This window comes from Bos taurus, chromosome 11, assembly GCF_002263795.3.
Source record: "Bos taurus isolate L1 Dominette 01449 registration number 42190680 breed Hereford chromosome 11, ARS-UCD2.0, whole genome shotgun sequence".
NCBI classification, from domain to species: domain Eukaryota; kingdom Metazoa; phylum Chordata; class Mammalia; order Artiodactyla; family Bovidae; genus Bos; species Bos taurus.
The window spans coordinates 105063440-105083200 of NC_037338.1; the positions used below are offsets into that span (position 1 = coordinate 105063440).

The 19761-nt window shown below is 68.5% G+C and overlaps 1 protein-coding gene across 12 annotated transcripts in view; it reads left to right on the forward strand.

Moving 5' to 3' along the window:
* Positions 1 to 19761, forward strand: part of RXRA (retinoid X receptor alpha) — a 93263-nt gene that overhangs the window by 41822 nt on the left and 31680 nt on the right. The window contains exon 1 of one of the 12 annotated variants that reach the window (XM_024998424.2): positions 7137 to 7232. The exons of 7 other annotated variants lie outside the window; for them this stretch is intronic. The gene's annotated coding sequence lies outside the window, so the exon portion shown is untranslated. Of the gene's footprint in view, positions 1 to 7136; positions 7233 to 7957; positions 7979 to 8762; positions 8788 to 10482; positions 10503 to 15037; positions 15062 to 19761 lie in introns of those variants that run through there. 4 more of the 12 variants (XM_059891116.1, XM_059891121.1, XM_059891118.1 and 1 more) reach the window with 4 other exon arrangements.

Sequence of the window (19761 nt, forward strand, 5' to 3'; positions counted from 1 at the left end):
GGAGTGCCCTGTTGAGAGTGTGTCGTAGAAGGCACCACTGCCCTGATTGGGAGAAATCAGGAGGGCTTCCTAGAGGCGGGTTTTATTTAAACTGGATTGGAGCGAGCCGAGAGAGGTGCAGGCGGAGTTTCAGGCCCAGGGAACAGCATGTCCTCAAGGCGAGAAAGCTGATGTGTTCCTGGAAATGACCTGGTTCCCACGACTGGGGGTAGACCCAGATTGGGGCGAGCCAGGGCGCCCTGAGGGCTGGCAAGGAGCAGGGCTAGAGGTGGGTGCTGGGTGCCCAGGTGAGCGTCCTTCTCCCGGATCACGGCGGCAGCCGGGGCTCACCTGGCTCAGTCCTGATCTGGGAGGTGGCAGACTTCTTAAAGGGAGGCCGAGGGGTCCCCAGGCTCCCTAGGCGGCTCAGCGGTGAGGAGTCCTCCCGCCAGTGCAGGGGCGCCAGGGGTCTTGGGTTCAGTTCCTGGGTCGGAAAAGCCCCTGAAGGCAGTGACAACCCCCTGCAGTGTTCTTGCCTGAGAAATCCCACAGAGAGGGGAGCCTGGCAGGCTGCAGTCCATGGGGTCATGAAAGAGCTGGACATAACTGAGCGACCGAGCTCCAACGTGAAGGGTCTGCGGGTGGGCCTCAGCCCTTTCTGGAGCCCTGGGGTTGGGGTGCTGAGGCGAGCTGACTCTAGGCGGCTGGGGGCCCTTCAGGCAGGTCCCGGCCCAGAGGAAAGCCTGGTTCATCTCGGGGTCAGCCCAGGGACCTCCGGTTGGGCTGGCGTTAAGGCTCGGGCCTGAGCGAGGCGGGTCAGCTGTCTCATCTTTCGGCCCAGGACATGCTGGGACGGCGAGTGGGTGCGGGGCTGCGCAGGGAGTCCCCTGCCCTCCCGGGCCCCTTGAAGGGCTCAGGGGTGGGCGGTGTTGTGAGAAAACGGAATCTGCATTTGGCTTGGAGAGCGCTTTCTGTGGGAGAGTTTGTGCACGTGGCTGATGAAGGGAACTGCTAAGATTCTGTAAAGCACCCTCTCACCCCGCCCTGGCCCCACCAAAGAGAATAAACTAGCTGCCCTGCAACTCTGTTACCAAAGCCAAGCAGAGAGAGTGGAAACCAGCCAGAGTCCCACTCGCCCAAGGTTAGTGCGCCGGCCACCTTTGCCCTGCGCCTGCAGACAGATAACGGCCTCTCTCGGCCTTTGTTATTTTCTAAGTAAAAGCAGAATACAGATTTTCAACAGGCCTCTGGTGACGAGGAGGAGGAGGAGGAGGAGGCCTTTGGGGGAGGCCGGCCCTCCCACGACCGGTGGAGGACAGAGCATTTTCTAGGAGATTCTGGACCCAGAGCCCAGGGTTCTGCACCGGGCACAGCACCCCGCCCCCCCGCCCCCCCCCACCCCCCCCCCGCCGCCCATCGGTGCTGACGGCCCTGAGGGCATTGCTGGGGGTCAGAGGGCGTTCAGGGGCTTCTGGGCCCCCAGCAGGGCATGTGTCTGCAGGTGTGTGCACACGCCTTGATGTGTGTGTGTGTGTGTGTGTGTGTGTGACACCCGTCTCTGTGTCTCCATCCCGTGTGGGACAGAGGATCCCACCTTCGCCCCTTGACTGTCCCTCTGCTGACTGGCTCTGCTCGCCTCCCTCACCCCTGTGCCATGTGCCCAAGCGGCCTCGGGTCCCCGTTGCCCCTGCGCTGACCAGTGGGTGGCCGCGGGCAGGTTGAGCTTGGTGTCCAAGCCTCGCTTCCCCTTCTGCAAGAAGACAGCGACGCCTGCAGGGTTTCTGAACGTGTGGGATGAGACGCACGTTCCGAAGTGCGCGGGGCAGGCTCCCGGGCACGGGCACTAGGGAAACGCCAGTTGTGCCCCTGCCTGGTTGGCGTGTGCGGGTGGGTCATGGGGGCCAGACAACTTGCCGGGGGTCCCGGGCTCCCTGTGCTTGAGACCAGTGAGGGGTTTGGGTGCTGAGCCCCCAGGGGTCCCTGGTGGGGGCAGGTGTGGGATGCTCGCACCCCTGAGGCTGGCTGCTGGGTGGACAGCCATGCGCATCTCTGAGTTCAGGGCGGCCTGTGCGTGCTCGCCTCGCGCCCCCTGTCCGCCCCAGGAAGGCCCTCTGCTGCTTTCCCCAACCTGAACCGCGGGGTCCTTGTGGCGGCCTCGCGGACCCTGGCCTAGGATGAGCCCAGCGAGCGGCAGGGGCCCGGCCTGACTTGACCTGGTTGAGGACAGAAGCCCAGACTGGCTGCTTCTGAGCTGCGGGACCAGGGAGTCCTGCCCAGTTCCCTGGGGCCCCGAGCAGGGTCGGCACTCAGCTCTCCACTGGCCTGGGAGGTCAGCCGCTGGGCCTCGATGGGCTAACTGGCCGCCCTCCCTGTGTTCCCCAGCGCAGGGGTCACGGCCTGTCCTAGAGACACCGGGCCAGTGAACAGGTGAGAACGAGGGTAGCCCGGCCCCTCTGCCTGCAGGGCCATCGGTGGAGGCCCAGAGGGGGCCGGGTCCCTGGGTGGGCCCCTCCGTGGGGCAGGCAGGCCTCGCTTGGAGCTTGCCTCAAGCTCCGGGGTCCATGCACTCTCAGTGAGACACACACACTGCTCTTGTTCAGGGGACCAGAGTGAGAGCTTACCAACCCGTGCTGGATTTGGGGGTGTGAGGAGCACCCCGTTCTCCTGAGATTTAAAAAGTTCACCCTGGAGTCTGAGTCCCTCCTTTTTCTGACCCTCTGCGTGTGTGTGTCTTCAGGGTCACAGGCCCTGATTCCCAGACCCACCCGTGTCCCAGCCCCTTGGGTGGGGGTGCGCCGTGTGGCTGGGCTGCCTCAGGACTGCAGGGGCCCCGGCCACCCGGGGCTTAAGGCCTGCGGCCCTCCCCCGCCTGCGTTCCTCCCCACATGCGGCCCTCCCCCGCCCCCGCACGCGGCCCTTCCTGCACGTGGCCCTCGCAGCCGCCCTGGGCGCTGAGCAGGCCTTACACCGACTGCGGGTTCGGAGCCGCTGGCAGGAAGTTGGCAGCTGCCATGCCTTCTGGGCGAGGCTGGGAGGGGCCGAGGGTGTGGGCGAGCAAGGCCCTGAGTTTGGGGGGGTGGCGGGGTGCGGGCCCCCTGGGGCTGCTTCAGGGGCGCCTTCTGCATGGGGAGGGGCTGGGGTCGCAGGGGGCAGGGTGGGGAGCCAGACCACCTGGGGCTTGGCTGTGTTGGGGGCAGTTCTAGCCCCTGAGCAGTCTCTCTCTTGCCTCCTGAGGGGCTGCCCACTCCAGTCTCCAGAAGGTGGACGAGGGAGAGGTGGCACTCCCTGGGGGGACCTTGGCCTGGGGGGAGAATCATGGCCTTGGGGGGACCGTGGTCGGGGGTCCTGTGGCCCTGGGGGACCGTGGCCTGCGGGGATCGTGGCCAGGTGGGGACTGTGGCCGGGGGGACCATGGCCTGAGGGGAGGATCATGGCCTTGGGGGGACCGTGGCCTGGGGGGAGAGTCATGGCCTGGGGGGGACTGTGGTCAGGGCTCCTGTGGCCCTGGGGGACCGTGGCCGAGGGGAGGACCGTGGCTTGGGCAGGGACTGTGGCCTGTCGGGGGATCATGGTGGTGGGGAGCCGTGGCCAGGGGAGGGCACACAAGGCGCTCTCCGGGGACGGCAGCCCGTGCCCTCCCGGCCGGGGCAGGCGGGGCGCTGCGGCTCTCCCTGTCTCCCTGTGGCTCAGCCGTGTTCACGGGCCCGTGGGGAGCTGTGCTGCACCTGGAGGTGGGGTGCTCCGACCCCCTCGTGCTCGCCCCGCTCCGCTCCGTGGGGAGGCCCGGAGCCGGCTTCACTGAGGGAGGTGGGTTCCGGCACAGCCAGGGCTCTGGACCCCAGGGGACCGCAGCCTGACGGTGCGTCGTCAGCCCGCAGGCGTCCGTGCGGGCCCGGCCACGCTGCCCTGGAGCCTCCTTGGCGCGTGCAGGGTGAGAGCCAGGCCTGCCGTGCCTGTGGCTGTGCTTTGTTCCCTCGAGTCAGGTTGTCCAGCGCCGTCCTGTGCCCGGCGGCGGGTCTGCCTCTGCTGTGGGCGGGGCAGCCGCGCCAGGGTCTGCCTCTGCTGTGGCTAGTGGCAGCCGCACCCGGCGCCTTCCCTCTGGCAGGGCCCGTGCCAACATTGCCCGTCCAGCAGTCGGTCAGCGAATGCGGGCAGTCCGGCCACTATCCCGTCGCCAGGGGGGAACTGGCTCCTAGGACTGGGTCCCAGGCCTCCCGCCCACCCCACACAGCAGGGCCCCCTTCGCGCCGTCCCGTGGGCCCTCTCTCTTAGTCTCCCCAGCAGACCCCGCCCCGCTCACCTGCACTGGCCGGGCCCTGGGCCTCGGGGCTTCCTGCCTCCTGTGCAGGAGTGCTGACCCTTGCCTGGGGGCCGTGGGGGTGCAGCAGGGAAGCCTGAGGGGGCCCTGCTGGGGTGGGGGATGGGCGTGGGTGGACACTGCCCTTCTGCGTCGGAGGCCTGCTCTGGCCCCTGCAGTTGCTGTGTGGCCGCCCTCTTGGAGGCCTTTGCCGCGCTCCCCTGACAGCTGGCAGGGCCTTGGCTCCCTGCTGTCATGGCCCCTTCTTGGCCCCTCTGGTTTCTGGGAGGTTACAGGACAGCCCTGATCGGTGTTTGAGACCTCGGGCCTGGCCTCAACAGAAGTAAGGCCCCGGCTCAGACGCCCCCATGGATGTAAGCTGGACCACAAAGAAGGCTAAATGCTGAAGAACTGACGCTTTCGAACTGCTGTTTGGGAAGACTCTTGAGACTCCCTCAGACTGCAAAGAGGTCCGACCAGTCCATCCTAAAGGAAATCAGTCTTGAATATTCATTGGAAAGACTGGTGCTGAAGCTGAAACTCCAATACTTTGGCCACCTGATGCGAAGAGCTGATTCATTGGAAAAGACCCTGATGCTGGGAAAGATTGAAGGCAGGAGGAGAAGGGGACGACAGAGGATGAGATGGTTGGATGGCATCACCGACTTGATGGACAAGTTTGAGCAAGCCCCGGGGGTTGGTGATGGACAGGGAGGCCTGGTGTGCTGCAGTCCAAAGAGTCGGACACGACTGAGCGACTGAACTGAAGCCCATCCTTGTGGTGGGCTTCCCCAAGTGCCACCTGCCAGAGCCTGAGATCCGTGGCCTGTCAGGGCCCATTGGCCTGCCCGGCCTCCAGGGTGATGCTTGGCCTCACGGAGGGAGGGTGGTGGTTCGGGCCTGGATTTGCAGGGCTTGGCGCCCTCCCTGGTCAGTCGGTTGGCATGCCGGCATCTGGGCTGCTGATGTGGGGTGGGCAGGAGTGCAGCTCCCAGGCCCTTCCCCGAACCGCTCCCCGGGGCTCGTGGGGTCTCTGGGGTCGGGCTGCGGTTCCTGGGCCCGTGGGGTCTCTGGAGTCGGGCTGCAGTTCCTGGCCGTCTGCCTGAGTGCAGCTTTCCTGGGCCCCTCCTGGGGGCCCCTCGTGGCCCAGAGCCCGGTTGGCCCCGCCCGCAGTTCCCAGGCCCCTCCGCCGGCCTGCGGCATCAAGTCCGGACAGGTGTGTGTGTGTGTTCAGGGCGGCCGCCCGCAGGGGGGTGCCGGAGGCGGCGTGCCAGCCCCGTGAGTCACCCCGCGCCTGGGCGCGGGGGTGGTGGGGGCCAGGCTGCGGGCTGGCGTGACGGGGCACGCTGCCGGCCAGGCCTGGGAACCGGTTGCGGCCCTGGGGCGGTGGGGGGCTGGGGGCTGCGTGTGGCCTCCTGGAGGGGCCGGGACAGGCCCAGGCCTGGGCGTGGGGTCTCTGCGCGCCTAGGGGGCAGCGCTTTCCTGCCTGTGGACCAGGCCACGCCTCACAGGGACCCTGTGGCCCCCACCCCCCTGTGCCCACCTTCAGCGTGGGCCTAGAACCTGCTGGGGGAGGGTAGGTGGGGAGGCAGACGGACATGGCGTTCAGGCCCGAGGTCCAGGGGTTCCGTGTCCAGAGCACCTCCAGGCCAGGACCTGGTCCTCTGTGCCAGGGATGTCCCGTCCTGTCTGGCGGGGGTTGCCGCGTCCTGCTGAGCACCTGCGGGCCCCCGGCTCCCGGGTCTTGGGGGTCAGAGGCCAGAGGAGGGCCCTCCACTGCTTCAGTCGGGGCGGGGGCACTTAGAGCCGCACGGGTTCCCGTCCTCCTGAGGGTCAGCACCCTTCTTTTCTGCTTGGCGGCAGAGCCAGCAGAGCCCTGGAGGAGTGAGAGTCGGGGGCCCCATGGTGGGGTGGGGTGCTGGCTGTGCAGGCTGGAGAAGGAGCCGGGTCTGGGCCTGGAGAAGTCCCGCCTTCCAGGGCCGGTGTGGGCACCACTGTGAGGGGTGGCTGGTGGGCTGGGCTGGTCTCCCAGGTCTTGGGGGTGGTGGGGCGCGGGGCTGGAGCAGGGCAGAGCTGGCAGGGGCCTGAGAAGGCAGTACGCCTGGGGTGGGGACCCTGCCTGTCCTCCGGGGCGGGGGCTTAGACCTGAGCTGGCATCCACAGGGCTGGACCCCTGTCCTGAGCTCCCTGCACTGGTGTGAGGAGGGCTTCCAGGAGCGGGTGTCCCTGGCAGGAACACGCAAGGGGAATGAATGATTGTGTCTACTCCGAGGGCCAGGGCTGGGACCGAGAGGGGCGGAGGGCCACACCAACTGGAGGGGGCTGGGGTGCTGGGCGCTGAGGCCTGTGTGGGGCAGGATGGGTCTGCGGGAGGGAGGTGGGGCTGGGCTTGCTGGCAGTGACGGGTGGAGACCTCTGGTGAATCTTTTCCAAGATAACCGTCAGCAGAGGGCTGGGGGCCCTGTTCTGGGCTGTGGGGTGGCTTCCCTGCGCACCAAGCCCCTGCCTTCCGTGGTGTTCCGCGGTGCTTCCTGGGAGTGGGGACAGGAACAGTCAAGTGCTCCTGCGGGGCAGGGGGCGCGCAGGTGGAGAGACCCAGCCTCAGTGTGCCCACCGCCGGGTGTGGCAGCTGGGGGTCCTCTGCCCCTGCCCCCCACCCCCAGGCTGGGCCCGGAGGGTCTTGGTCTCTGCGCTGCACCCCTGCGTGCCCTCCCCCACCAGGATGTGAGCGAGAGGGAGGGGCCGTGGGCTGGGCCCAGGGCAGCTGGGGGCTCCGCGTGGCCCTGGCGCGGCCGCCTCCGCCCACCCCGGCCCTCGCCTGCTGTTCTCACCACTGGCCGTGCGGGGAGGAAGGAAGCTGAGGGCTGGGTGGTGTGTGTGTGTGTTTGTTTTTGCCTGGGCTCTGGGGCCCCTGGGCAGGGCCCGTCCTATGGCTGCCAGCACCTTGACTGCCAGGGTGAGAGGCCTGGGAGAGGCAGGGGTCTGCAGTGGGGCTGGGGGGCCTCCTGGAGGCCGGGAGGCGGGCATCGAGGCAGGTCTGGGACAGCTGGTGGGAGCGAGAGGCTGCCCCCGGGGCGAGCCCCACACCCACGTCCTCACTGTTGCTGGACCAGCTGGGCCCAGAAGCGAGGTCAGGCCCGGGCCCCGGTGCTGGGAGGGAACAGCAGGTCTCGGGTGAGGGGTGCTGGGGGCGAGGGGAGGGGCCTTTCAGGCCCCCTGCTGACCCCCTCCAGCTACATCTGGGTGGACGCCGAGGCTGAGCAGGGGGCAGCCTGGGGCTCGGGGCTGGGGGCCTGCGGTCTGTGGCTTACTCTGCTCTCCGGGGGGCAGACTCTGCCGCCGTGGCCGGCCTAGGCCGCAGATGCGATGTTGATGAGCGTGGCTGGGGAAGAGACGTGAGTGCCATGGGCTGCTCCCGGCTGGTTCAGCCTCTGTGGGTCGGCTCCCCGGGGCCCCTCCTTTTCTGCCCACCCAGAGGCACTGCAGCTCAGGGTTGGGCTCAGCCCCGGCACACTCTGGGCGCCTTTGGCCGGGCCTGGCCAGGGGCAGGGCCTGGTTGGTGGGACTCTCAGGGCCTGCTCGGACTTGCAGGCTGAGGGGACCCACAGATGTGGCTCGTGTGTGCGCACGGAGGTGAGGTGGCCAGAGTCGAGCCCTCTGAACACCCAGTCCTGCGAGAGCCTGCAGGGCATCTCTGCACAGGTGGGTCACGTGTGTGGGGAGCCTCACGGCCGAGGCCACCAGCCGGTGGGGCAGGCCCAGCGCCTGGCCAGCTCCACTTGCTCTGAGGGTGCAGAGGGTGGATGGACTGGGTTGGGGCAGGCCAGGAGCAGGGACTGTCCACGTGCAGGCTGATGCTGGGGTCTGGGGCTGAGGGGACGTGGCGGGTGGGGGCCAGCTGCCAGCCAGACGGTGCCCTGGGCTCGACTGGTGCTGCTGGGAGTGAGTCTGCGGTGACTCTGAGAGGCGGCCCCGCCTGCCACCTGTGGGGCTGAGCGTGAGCGGGCCTGGGGGTGGTGGCTGGAGGTAGTTCACATGACGGGGCTTGTTGGCTGCAAATGAACTGAGTCAGTTGGGCGAGGGCCCTGTGGACGTCACGGGCGCCTCCCGGCCGTGTCCTGGGTGTCCCGGACCCCGGCTGCCCGGCCGGGCCCTCAGGCAGCTGGGGGGAGCCGGGCGTCATGGTTGACCACCAGCCACAGCTGAGTTGGCCTGGCCTGCCCCTAGACTGGGCTGGGCTGGGATCCTCGCCGCAGGCAGGCAGGCCCCCGCCACACCCCCGTCCACCTGGCGAGTTTAGCCCAGCGCGCTCCCAGGTCCAGAACCGGAGGAGCAGGGAGCCGCAAGGAGGAGCGAAGCGGGGAATCCCGGCCCATGCGGAGGAGGGGCAGCCGCAGCCTCGGGCCCGTCGGGCCAGGATCCTGCTAAAACCAGGCCTCCGCAGAGGCTGTTTGTGTCCTTATCGTGAAAACCACACCACGTGCGCTTGGCAGACGCCCAAGCCAGGCGAGGTAGGAAGGGACGCCCCACCTCCCACCCCAGAGCCGAGCGACCTGGAGTCTCCACTTGCCCCTGTGACCCCGGGGAGTCCCCTCTTCCTCGCCGAGCCCCCAACTGGCTGGGTTTCCGCGAGCATGGACCTTTTCGGGCAGGGTGGGGTGGGATGGGGATGGACCCCCCTCACCTCCCGCCCGGTCCCACAGTAGGTTGGGTTTCAGGTAGAGACTACAGTCGGGGCCAACGTGTGCCCGAGGGTGTGGGGTGCGCGGGAGACGCGGGCAGGGGGCTGCGGCTGGGTCTGTCTGCCGGGTCAGCCTGGGCAGGGGTACCCCGGCCCTTCTGGAGGAGTCCTGGGAGAGGAGGGAGGCTGCCTGGGCCCCACGTGGGCAGCAGGGTCTCCATGTGCCCAAGGGCAGGCAGGGCTGCCAGCGTGTCCGCCAGCCGCCGCGGAGCAGGCAGTGTGCACGCAGCGTGCGCAGCCAGAGCCTCCGGGGCAGCCGGCCTGTGTGGCCGGATGTGTACAGCTGGCTGGACCTTGGGCCTCCAGGGGCGGGGGGCCGGGACTGAGGACCCTGCACTTGCCTGTGCAGGAGCAGCAGGGGGCCCTGTGATGCAGCCCCCGCGCCCCCCGCCCCCTCCCGCCACTGCCGGCCCCGGGGCTGGGCCGCTGGCCGCTGGCCTACAAAAGGCATTCTGTGCCCCGGAAGAATGACCCCGTTGTGTGGCTGGAGGGTGGCCGGGAGCCACGACGGCTTCCTTCCTTCCCAACTTCCTGCTTGCCCTCCTCTTGGGGGCAGAGCCCCACCTGGGGCCCAGCTGCTCCTGCCAGGGCTCTGCTTTCCGGGCCGGGGGCGCCTCGTGGCTCCCCCCTGCCGCCCGGCAGTCAGAGCCCTGCTGTCCACCCACCTCCCTCTCCAGGCCCGCTGGCCCGTCCTGGGCTCAGCCTGGGCCTCTGCTGCCCCTCCTGCACGACCTTTGCTGCCGGCGAGCAGAGGGGCCAGGTGGAGACCTGAGGCTCAGTGGCTGGGGGTCTGTGGCCCCCATGAAGGCTGTGTCGGCTTGCTCCAGCGCCCCAGCTGGGTCAGTGCACCCGGGGGGTTGAGTGTCCGGGGGCAACGGCCAGCCCCGCATCCGGAGCTGTCGCCCCATCCCTGCATCCTCATGCCAGCCTGCAGCTGGGGCGCTGGGCTCAGCCAGCCCGCTTGGCCGGCCCACACCCCGGCAGCTGGCAGCCGTGAGCGGGTTTGAACTGCGGCCCGGGCCTTGCCCTCGGCCTCTGCTGGCCCCTGGCTGGGCCTGGGTCCCATGCACGGTGCTGTGTGCAGGCCGAGGCTGAGCTCAGATTGAGGAAACGAGGCTGGGGTCCCCGTCCTCCTCTAAGCAGCCTGTGCTTCGGCCGATGGGAGTGGCCTGTGGTCACAGGTGTCTGGGCGAGGGTGGGGGGCCGGGCGGTCCTGGGAAAGGGGAACTTGGCCACTCTGGCGAGTTCCCAGCTGCCTGGCGGAGACGCTGGCCTCCTGGGCCCCTTCCCAGGCTTCCGCGGCCAGCTCACCTGCCACACTGCAGCGCCAGGGGCCGCGGGACCCCAGGCCGGCCGGCCGGGGGCCGGTGCGGCTGCCCCCGTGGTGGGACCTCTCGCCCACCCTGGCTATGAGGCTGCACCTGCTGGCCTCTCTTTCTGGAGGCGGCCTGGCCTGGTGGGCGGGGGACCACAGGTGGCTGGCAGGTAGGGCCAGGCTGGGGTGGGAGAGGGGCGCTGGGGGCCTGGGAGGGGCCAGGGTCTCCCCTGAGGGGTGTGGCGTTCCTGGCGGGTGTCTGGGCCAGGCAAGGGCAGGTGAGGACAGCTGGGTGGGGGCCAGGCGTGTCCCCTCAGCCCGTGACCTTCCCGGGCCCCGTCGTGGTCATCCAGCACGTGCCCGGAGCCGGGCGTGCTCAGGGCTTCTCGTCGGGTCCTGAGTCTTCCCCTGGTGTCTGCACAGCAGGTGTTGGGTGGGAGAGGAGGAGGACTGCCTCTTGTGTCTCCTCGCCCCGAGGGTCCCTGGATGAAGGCCTCTTCGGGTCTGGCTTGGCCCTTCTTCATATGAGGAAACTGAGGCCGTGGCGGGCAGAGCTTGTCTAGCTGCGGGAGGCCCTGGACCCGCCAAGGAAGCTCCGTGGGGTTTGGGCTGCCCAGGGCCGGCCTGGGATGGACAGCCGGCCCTGGCCCTGGCTCCGCCCTGCGTCTTGGCTCCCGTGGGGCGGGCAGGGAGGCCTGGAGGAGGCTGGAATCCCAGGGGGTCCCAGCCCCTGCATCGTGCAGGGGGCAGCGCCCGTCCCTGCCTGGCTGTGAGGCGCTCGGTGCCGTCACACCCCCCCCGTGCCAGGGTCACTCGTCCGCTTTGCCAGTGCTCCTGTAAGGACGCGCTCCTCTGTGCCCGCTTTTGAGGGGACGCCAAGGTCCAGAGACATGATGTGACTGTCCCAGAGCCACACGGCGGTTCAGGGAAGGGACTTGGCGGCACGCGGGGGAGCCAGGAGCACTTTGCCTGTCCAGGCCTCCTGAGTCCCTGCTGTTGTGATTGGCCAGGGTCCTGCCCCCACGTCTAGGGTGCTTTGCTGGCCTGGCCGTGGGGTGGGGGCTGGCCCGGCTCTCCTTCCGCCGCGTGGATGGTGGTGGGCGCCAGGCGAGGCTGCTCCAGGCAGGTGTTAAGTGGGCATCTGAAACGAGAGCCTGCTGGAGAGCGGGGCTCCGGGCTGCCTTGGCTGGGGGCTGCCTGCCCTCCCCTGCCCTTTACAAGCCTTGCCCGTGTTCTGCGCAGGACCTCAGGGGCGGGCACCCAGGCGTGCTGGTGCCACGCACGCGTCCCGGGGCTGGTGTTGCCCACCCTTGCCGAGTGACCCTGAAGGCTGCTCCAGGTCCAGGTCTCCGAGCCCAAGGTTTCTCGAAGGCCGCGTCCTGCAGCGCAGAGCCCTGCACAGCGGGGGCTCTGCCTTCCTGATCTGGAGGCGTTGGTGGGGGTCTGTGTCCACACCCCTCCAGCAGCTGTCCCTCGAGGGCAAGCACTGGGCAGCCCGACAGGCCGGCCTGGACAGGCCTCTTCAACGCTGCTGTGGTTTTCTCGTCCGTAAAGGTGGGTGCAGGGAAGAGAATTTTCCAAGTCGGTTTGTTTCTTGACACGACAGAACATTCAAAGTCACGTGAAGCGACCTTCACACGGAAAACGTCCTGGGCTGGCGTGGGCGGCTGTGTGCTCGTAGAGGGTGTGGGATGTGCTGACCCTGAGTCCGGAGTTCTTACGTAGAAGCAGCGAGTGTGTGTGTGTGGCGGGCACTTCGGCTGCAGCCCTCGTGTGACAAGGTGTCATCGTGTTTGGTGGCTGGGCCGGACATTCTGAGCCTCCAGCAGGCACGCTGCTCGTCACCCTGGCGGAGGGGACCCTTGTTCAGGCCGCACACAGGAGGCGCGCGCGAGGTCTGGGGACCTGCCGGCGTAGAGCATGCACCTGGCTGCTAGGCATTTGGTCGATTTTTTTTCCCCATCGTCTCCTGCCTGGCTTCTCTTGGTACCGCCTCCAGCCTTTTCCAGTCGCTTGTGGTCTGGGAAGTCCTCCAGAGCAGCCCGTTAGTGTTGCGGGTAGCATCGAGTCACTAGGCCCCAAGCAAGGACGGCTCCCTGAGTCAAACGTGTGCCACGTCTGAGCGTCTGCCGTTGGTGGCTGCCGTCTGAGCGCACCAGGCCTTCCCGCTCATCTCCGGGGTCTTCCCGCACCCGCGTGTGCAGCCCGCTCGGCTCTGGGCAGGTGCGGATGCTGTGCTCAAGGCCTCTTGACGGAGCAAGGTTGTGCTTTGCTGTCTTTCTGAAGGTGCAGGTGGCAGCCGATTGCTCGTGGGCCCAGGTGCCAAGGGTTGCCCAGAGGTCCAGCGGGCTGCGAGTGCCCAGGAGGGACCGAGCCCCGCTGCCCACAAAGCTCTGTGGACGACATGTGGGTTTGGGGAATCAGGATGGGTTTGGAGCCTCGAGAGGCATGGTTCTGGTTCTCTGCTACTCTGTGTCACGTGCCGGGGGGGCGGGCAGCTGTGAGAGCTGGAGACCCCTGCCTGCCTGGCTTGCGTCCCCTGGCCTTGGTATGGCCCCGCCCCGGAAGCTGGGCCTCCTAGAGTCCAGTTGCCCTGGGCCAGGGTCTGGTCACTGCAGCCCCTCAGCGTGATGCTGCCCTGGGGGTGCATGTCAGCCATCTGGCTGGATGGTGATCGGCAGCCCCGGCCCCCACCTCCCGTCCAGAGCTGCCTGGGGCTCGCAGCTCGTGGAGGCTATCTGCCCGTGTCCCGAGGGCAGGCACCAGCCGTGGAAACGTACAGTCCCCAGGTCCCCCTCGCACACCGTCAACCCTGGTCTTGGCCCCTCCTGGAGGCTGTTTGTGGTTGTTGGCGAGGCCAAGAAGGCCAGGAAGGGGCAGCGGGTGTAGGGCCAGAGGCCCCGGTCCCAGGGCCCCAGAGCAAAGCAGGGGTGCTGGGGAGGCAAGGAGAGGGTGGGCTTTGGGATTGAGGGGCGTGGTGGGGATCATGGGAGGCTCTGGTGGTGGCCGAGGGCACGGGGGTCCTACTCCCAAGTGACCAGTGCAGGGGCTGCCACGGGGTGGGGAGGGCACGCTGAGCCAGCCACTGTGGCCTGGCTGTGGCCAGATCCGAGCGTGGCCTCTTGAGGCTCCGTCTGTACAGAGGGGCTGATGGGGCCCTCACGGAGGTCACGGTCATCCAGGCCCAGGGAGGCTTTCCAGCTGCCAGCCGGTCCGTCGCCCCTGCCTGGAGCCCCGTGGGCTGGACGTTGCTGCGGGAGGTTGCCGAGGCTCGTGGGGTGCGGGTGCAGCCTGTCCCTGTGTTGCTTGCGTACCCCCACTGCAGGTGGCTTCCGCCGGCTTCTCCCCTCTACTGCCACGGCGACCCTGAAAAGTGCCCCCTGGGGGTTGTGGAGGGTCTCAGCCTCCTGGCCGCTGGCCCACGAGGTGCGTCAGGAGCGAGGCCTTAGGGCAGGGTGCTCTGTGAGGTCAGGGTACATGATGCTCTGTGAGGACGGGATGAGGTTCTAGGGCCTCCCGGGCTTCGGTCCCCCGCCGCAGAGTGGGGACCCCCCGTCCTGTCCCTGCACTTGCTGGGGATCTGGGGCGGGGACTGGAGAAACAGCCTGGCATCAGCAGGTCCCCAAGGGGTGGCCGGGGTGGGGGTCAGATCTGGGGGACAGATCTGCTTGGGGACAGTCCTGCCAGCTCGTGAGCCCCCAGGTAGGCCGGCTCGGTGGGACGTAGCCCGAAGGGGTGCCGAGGTGCAGTCCGCGCGAGCCTCCCACCCAGGCTTTTAGCAGGGGAGAGTGGGGGTGACGAGCTGGACTGCGTGGGGGCCACCGTGCTGGCCCAGGCGGGAGGTGCCCCCGCCGCGGTGGAGACGGGGAAGCCCCGCTCCAGTTCTCGGTCTGTCTCACGGGAGCAGCCCTGCCTCCGTCTGCAGAGGCCCTGCCGCCTGCGCCTCCGCTCATGACAAGCACTGGCCTGGTGACTCCGGCTGAGTCAGTGTCGGGGGTGGGGTTGAGCCTCTGCCCCGGGAGGACACCGAGGGGCCAGGCTTGAAGCACATTGCGGTGGTGGGGTCTCCAGAAGCCCCCCAGGAGCCCCTTGGGTGCCGGGCTGGCTCTCTGCACCCCCAGGTCTCAAGCTTGGCCCTGCCGCACCCCTCGCGTGGCTCTGGAGGTGCCGAGCGTCTGTGCCCACATCCGAGAAATGGCGATGCTTGAGGGCGGTGGGAGGGCTGGGGATGTCCCGTAGAGGCCAGCCCACGTCGGGCCCTGAGGAGCCGCCCTGCTCCCTGACCGCCCGGCATCCTGGGGCGGGAGGGCCCCTGGGATGGCTGCCCCCGTATCCAGCACAGGAGGCCTGAGTATCTGCTGGGTGTCCCCCATGCCGCGGGGCTGCGGGAAATGCAGAGCAGCAGACAGGCCGGGGGTGGAGGCACCCGCGTTCCACGACAGAGCTGGGTGGCGGCCCTGAGCCTGCGGAGCGGCGTGGCTCAAAATGAAACAAGCATCGCTTCTTTTCCTGTTGAAGAGAAACCGCCTCGCCAGCCCGCGGGCTTGGGGGGCCCCCTTGCCCCCCAGACAGCCGTGGGGCAGGCGGGGTTTCATCAGGAATTCCCCCACTTCCCGTGTCCCCTCCTCCGCCACCTGGGCTGGCGCCCCGGAGGTGCTGGGGAAGGTTCAGGGGTGCTGCCTGGACGAGAGGCTGTGGTGCCCGGGAGCCCCTGCCGGGCCCCAGAGAGGTGAGCGTGCTCCCAGATGCCCGCGCTCGTCATCCCCACGGTGGGCATCCCTGCCGGCAGCAGGTCCGGCCTGAAACTCGGGGCGGGCCTCCCGGGCTGGCCTGGGGTCTCTGCGTGAGAGTGAGGGGTGCTGGGCGTCCGGGGTAGAGCCGGCTCTGGCGCTGGGAGGGGAGCACCCCGCCCTCCCAGCCCCTTCTCCACCCGCGGGTGGGACAACGGGCTGCTCGAGTCCCCAGGCTCCCAGAGGGCAGGGCGGCCACCGCGGCTGTTCCCCAGACTCGAGCTTTGCCTCGAGGATGCTCTGATTTCAGGCGGGGGCGGGGGCAGGGGCGGGAGGTGCACAGGCTACCTTCTGCCAGCAGGCCCTGTGTTTGGGGATCTCCGGTTTGCAGAGGCCGCGGCGGTGACGGCGTCGCACGCAGGTTCAATGGTGCTCGTGGTAAAGAATCCGCCTGCCAGTGCAGGAGACGCGGGTTTGGTTCCTGCATCAGGAAGATCCCCTGGAGAAGGAAATGGCAGCCCACTCCAGTATTCTGGCCCAGGAATCCCCATGGACAGACGAACCTGGTGGGCTACAGTCCTCGGGGTCGTCAAGAGTCGGACAGACTGAGGGGCTGAGCACAGCCTCAGCTGCCCCGTGGCCCCCTCCCTATGGCCCCCCGCCCCCGTTCTGTGCCTCCTGCCGGGGATGCCGGCAGGCCTGGGGGTTTGGGTTTGGCCCCTCCCTGGCCTCCCCCCGGGGCAGCTCCTGTCTGGCCACTGAGCAGGAGGAATGACCCCGGGGTGGGCGCGGGGCCCTGTCACTGAGGTCGCCTGAATCCTCGTCGTCCCCAGCCGTCTCTGGGGTGGGACCCAGCTGGTGGCTCTGTGGCCTGTGCCGTGGGGTGGGCACCTTGCTGGGCGGATGGAGAAATGGTACCCAGGTAGGAGCCTGGCCCTGGGGTTGGTCTCCGAATGCCATGGCCACCGTCCAGTCATTGCCAGTCCTGACCCTAAACGCCCCCAACCCCCAACTTCACCAAAGGCTCTGGGGACAGGCCCACCTGCTGGGCTGACCTAGGGATTGGTCCATCTGGGGTCACCTGGCTGAAGAACCGGCCGAGCCCCGAGGTCCAGGAGGCCCTGGAGTCATGGGGGCAGGGGACAGGAGGGTGGCGAGCTGGCATTTCGGGAGCCAGCCTTCAGGGCACCTGCAGTGTGCAGGAGGGGCGAGGGGTGGTATCCGTGCAGCAGGACCCGTTATTCCGAGGCTCCGAGCAGCCTGTGTGGTGGTCTTAGCACCCTGGCAGAGGGGGCGTCTTGCAGCCAGGGGCCCAGGCCAGAGCTGCAGGGCTCCGCTGTGGTCTGGCCCCAGCGTCCTGGGGGTCTGGCCAGGTGTGTTCCCTGCGCCGGCGAGCCTGGCTCCCCGAGCCGTGGAAAGTCAGGGTGAACGGAGCTCTGGGACTCGGCCGGAGCGGTGTCCCCTCTAGCTTCAGTGTGCCCCTCAGCCCCTAGGGTGCCCCCAGGGAGTGCCCTCCATGGGTGCGTCTCTGGGTGCTGCAGGAACTGGGGGGAAGCTGGTGCAGACACGCCGGGTTGCTGCTCTTGCTTGGCCTGGCATGCAGGCTGGACCCCAGCCCCCTGGGACTGTGAGCTTCCGGGGGTGGGGCTGGGGGCAGCCTCCTGCCAAGACCCCGTCCCGAGCGCCCCACCTAGGGCCCTGGCACCGTTGCGCCTGAGCTCTCTTGTGGACCTGGAGGTCCAGGCGCCAGCTGGCCAGCCCCGGGAGCCCCGTCTGCCGCACCCCCGCCTCCCGCTTGCGCTCCCCACTTCCACCATGGCGGCCGGGCTCCAGCCACATCTGCCACCGCGGGGCCCAACCGCAGTGCCCCCAGACTGTGCCAGTGTGCCGACGAGGGCGGGCCCACCACTTCCCCTTCCTCCCCTGCCCCTGGCCAGCCCGGCCGGCTCAGGACCGCCGTCAGAACCCCGAAGTGTCTCCCCATGTCCCTCGTGGCAGAAGCCACCCAGGGTCACCATCCGCCGCCTCGGGGGGCAGGGCAAGCGTCCCTTGGGTGGTGGTGCTGATGGTGGGGATGCTGGCCTCGGTGGTGGTGGTGGTGAGGCTGATGGTGGTGATGATGCTGGAGCTTCCGTCCACCGAGTCCACAGCCCCTGGTCCCTCTGGGCCCTGGTGTAGCCTTGACACCGGTGGAGTCATGCTGTCTGCTCCTCACTCAGCAGCGTCCTGCTGGCCTCTCAGCGTCCACTCTGCTTGCCCTCTCCTCCCCCTCCCCCAGGTGTCACAGAGGCTGGGAAGGGCAGTGCCAGGAAGCAACAGTTGGCAGCCGCCTGCCTTCCACGCAGCCTGCTAGGGTGGAGCCCTGTCGGGTGTCGGGGTGTCTGAGTGGTGGGCGAGGGGTGAAGGAGACGCGTGTCTTGGATCACTGTGTCCCCGCTCCTGTCTCCTCCGGGGTCTGGAGAGTCGGGGCTGCCCTGGGCTCTGATGTGGCCCCTGACGTCAATGGCCTCCTGGGCCTGGGACCCTTCTGGCCGGTGGGGAGGCCCCTCCCTAGGGCCCCTGAGGCCGCCTGCCTGCTGGGCTCGACCCTCCTCTGAGGCTCCGAGGTGGAGGCCGAGCTGACCCGTGTCCTCCACGCTGGAGCTGAGGTTTGGGGCGTTGTTGGGGAAGGGGCCATGTTACCCCAGAGGAGCCGCAGTCCAGGCCACCTGAGCCCCGGGGTGGAGGCCATGGGCTGGCCGTGTTTCCTGGCCCACCCTCTGCAGGCCCCTGGCTCGGACTGGAACCCGGCCCTGCCGGGGCTCTCTGCACAGCAGGTGCGCCCACTTAGAGAAGGGGCGCTGCCCCCGTTCCTGAGGGCCCCATCCCCATGGGGCCTGGGGACCTTCCTGCCTCCCCGCCCCCCGCCCCCCCCAAACCTCGGCGCGCCGTGGTCCTGCCGCAGGCCCCACGGCTGCCACTTCTGCCTCCCGCGGGTGCCAGGGGAAGCAGTCCTTCCGGAAGGCGGGGGCTGGGGGTGGGCGTCCCAGGAAGCTCTGGAGGGCCTGCCAGCTCCCCGACGAGGGTTTCAGTTCCGGGGGGCTGGGGGAGGGGGGTCCTCGGGCAGGGGTGGGGGAGCGGACGCCTGTGCTCAGAGCCTGGCTTGGTCCTGGTTGGGTTGGGGGCTGGCTCCCTGGGGCTCTTCTCGCTCCCCCCGCCCCCCGTGCCCGTCTCTTTCTGCCCCCTGCCCAGCTCCTGCCTGGGGCCCCTCCCCACGCTCCCTTGCCTCTGCTGGGCTTCCTGCTTGGCCGGGCCTGGTGCCCTCCTGGCCCCCAGGATGTGCAGCCTGGGCTCTGGACCCCAGCTTGGGGCCTGCTTGGACCCCGCCCTGCTGGGCCCTGCAGGTTCGGGAGAGTGGTGGAGCCCCCCAGCTCTGCTTTCCGAGGGTTGGGGGTCCGCTGGCCGCGAGGCTGTGAGGCTCGCCTTGGGCTGGCATTTCCTGTCGCCTCCCCCGCCTTCCCTGGCAGAGGCCGGAAGGGAGTTGGTGGGGGTTCCCCGGCTTCCTTCTGGAGGGCCCGGGCGGGGAGGGAGGCAGGAGGGTCCTGGAGGGCTTTCTGGAGGAGGGAGCCTATGCAGTTGGGGGCTGTCGGCTGGGGGAATGCCCCCCGGCCCCCAGAGGGAGCCCAGGGCCTCCTGCTTGGCCATGCCCGAGCTTGCACACAGCTGCACGGGGAGCTCACCACCTCAAGAAGCAGCCTGTGCTTGTACCATGGGAACAGTCTCTGACTTTGCTGAGTGTGCCCTTGCACCCCTGCCCCGGGGCCCTGTGGGCACTGCTGTGCTCTGGGCGCTGAGCCTTCTGGGCATTTCGTCTCTGCCCCGTGGCATCTGTTTCTGGCCCCCAGATGTTTGCGTTTATAGCGTCAGTTTTACGGCCTGAAACGCTTTCTGTGCCAAGAAGGAGGTCAGTCCCTCACCCTGCCAGGCAGGCCTTCCTGACCCGAGCCTGGCAGCTCTTCTGCCCCTCTGCCCGGGTCGGGGCTGCCTGCCTCTTCTTGGAGTTCCCTGTGTACTCCCGGCCCGGCCTCCATCCGAGGCCGGGTCTCACGGATTGCTGCTGGTCCCCAGGGGCCGGGAGGGCGTCAGCGGAGGGCGGTCCTGGGCCCGGTCCAGGTTCTGGGCAGGGAGATTCGGAAGTTGGGCTTTGCCCCTCCCCCGGAGCGGCCTGGGTCCTCATGGGTGGGAGGGTTGGGCGTCAGCAGCTCCCAGGGTGGGGTCTGGGCCTGAGCCTTGAGCCCTGCAGCCCAGGATCACATAGACATGTAGTGACCGCTGGTGGCAAGGCCCCTGTGAGTCCAAAGTGTGACTTCAAGAAGAGCCCTTATCATAGCCACTGCTTATCGGAGGGTGGGACACGTACTGGCCCGGAAGAAGCAGGCTCCGTACACGTGGAGCAGGGGGTGTTCAGGCACTTTTCTTTCTAATGTTCCCTGCCTGGCCGGACTCCAGGAGACTCCAGAAGATACACCCAGGGCATTGTCACCCAGGCTCCAGGAAAGTGTCCACTGTGGCGTTGTGTGCCAACAGGAAGGGCCCTAAGTGGGAGTCTGGGGGCCTTGGGGGTCGCCGAGGTGGGCCTGGGCTGGGGTGGCCCCTCCCCGGGGCCCGTAGCCCCCTGTTCTGGAGCGGTTGGTATACGTGTGAGCCTGGGAGCCGGCCT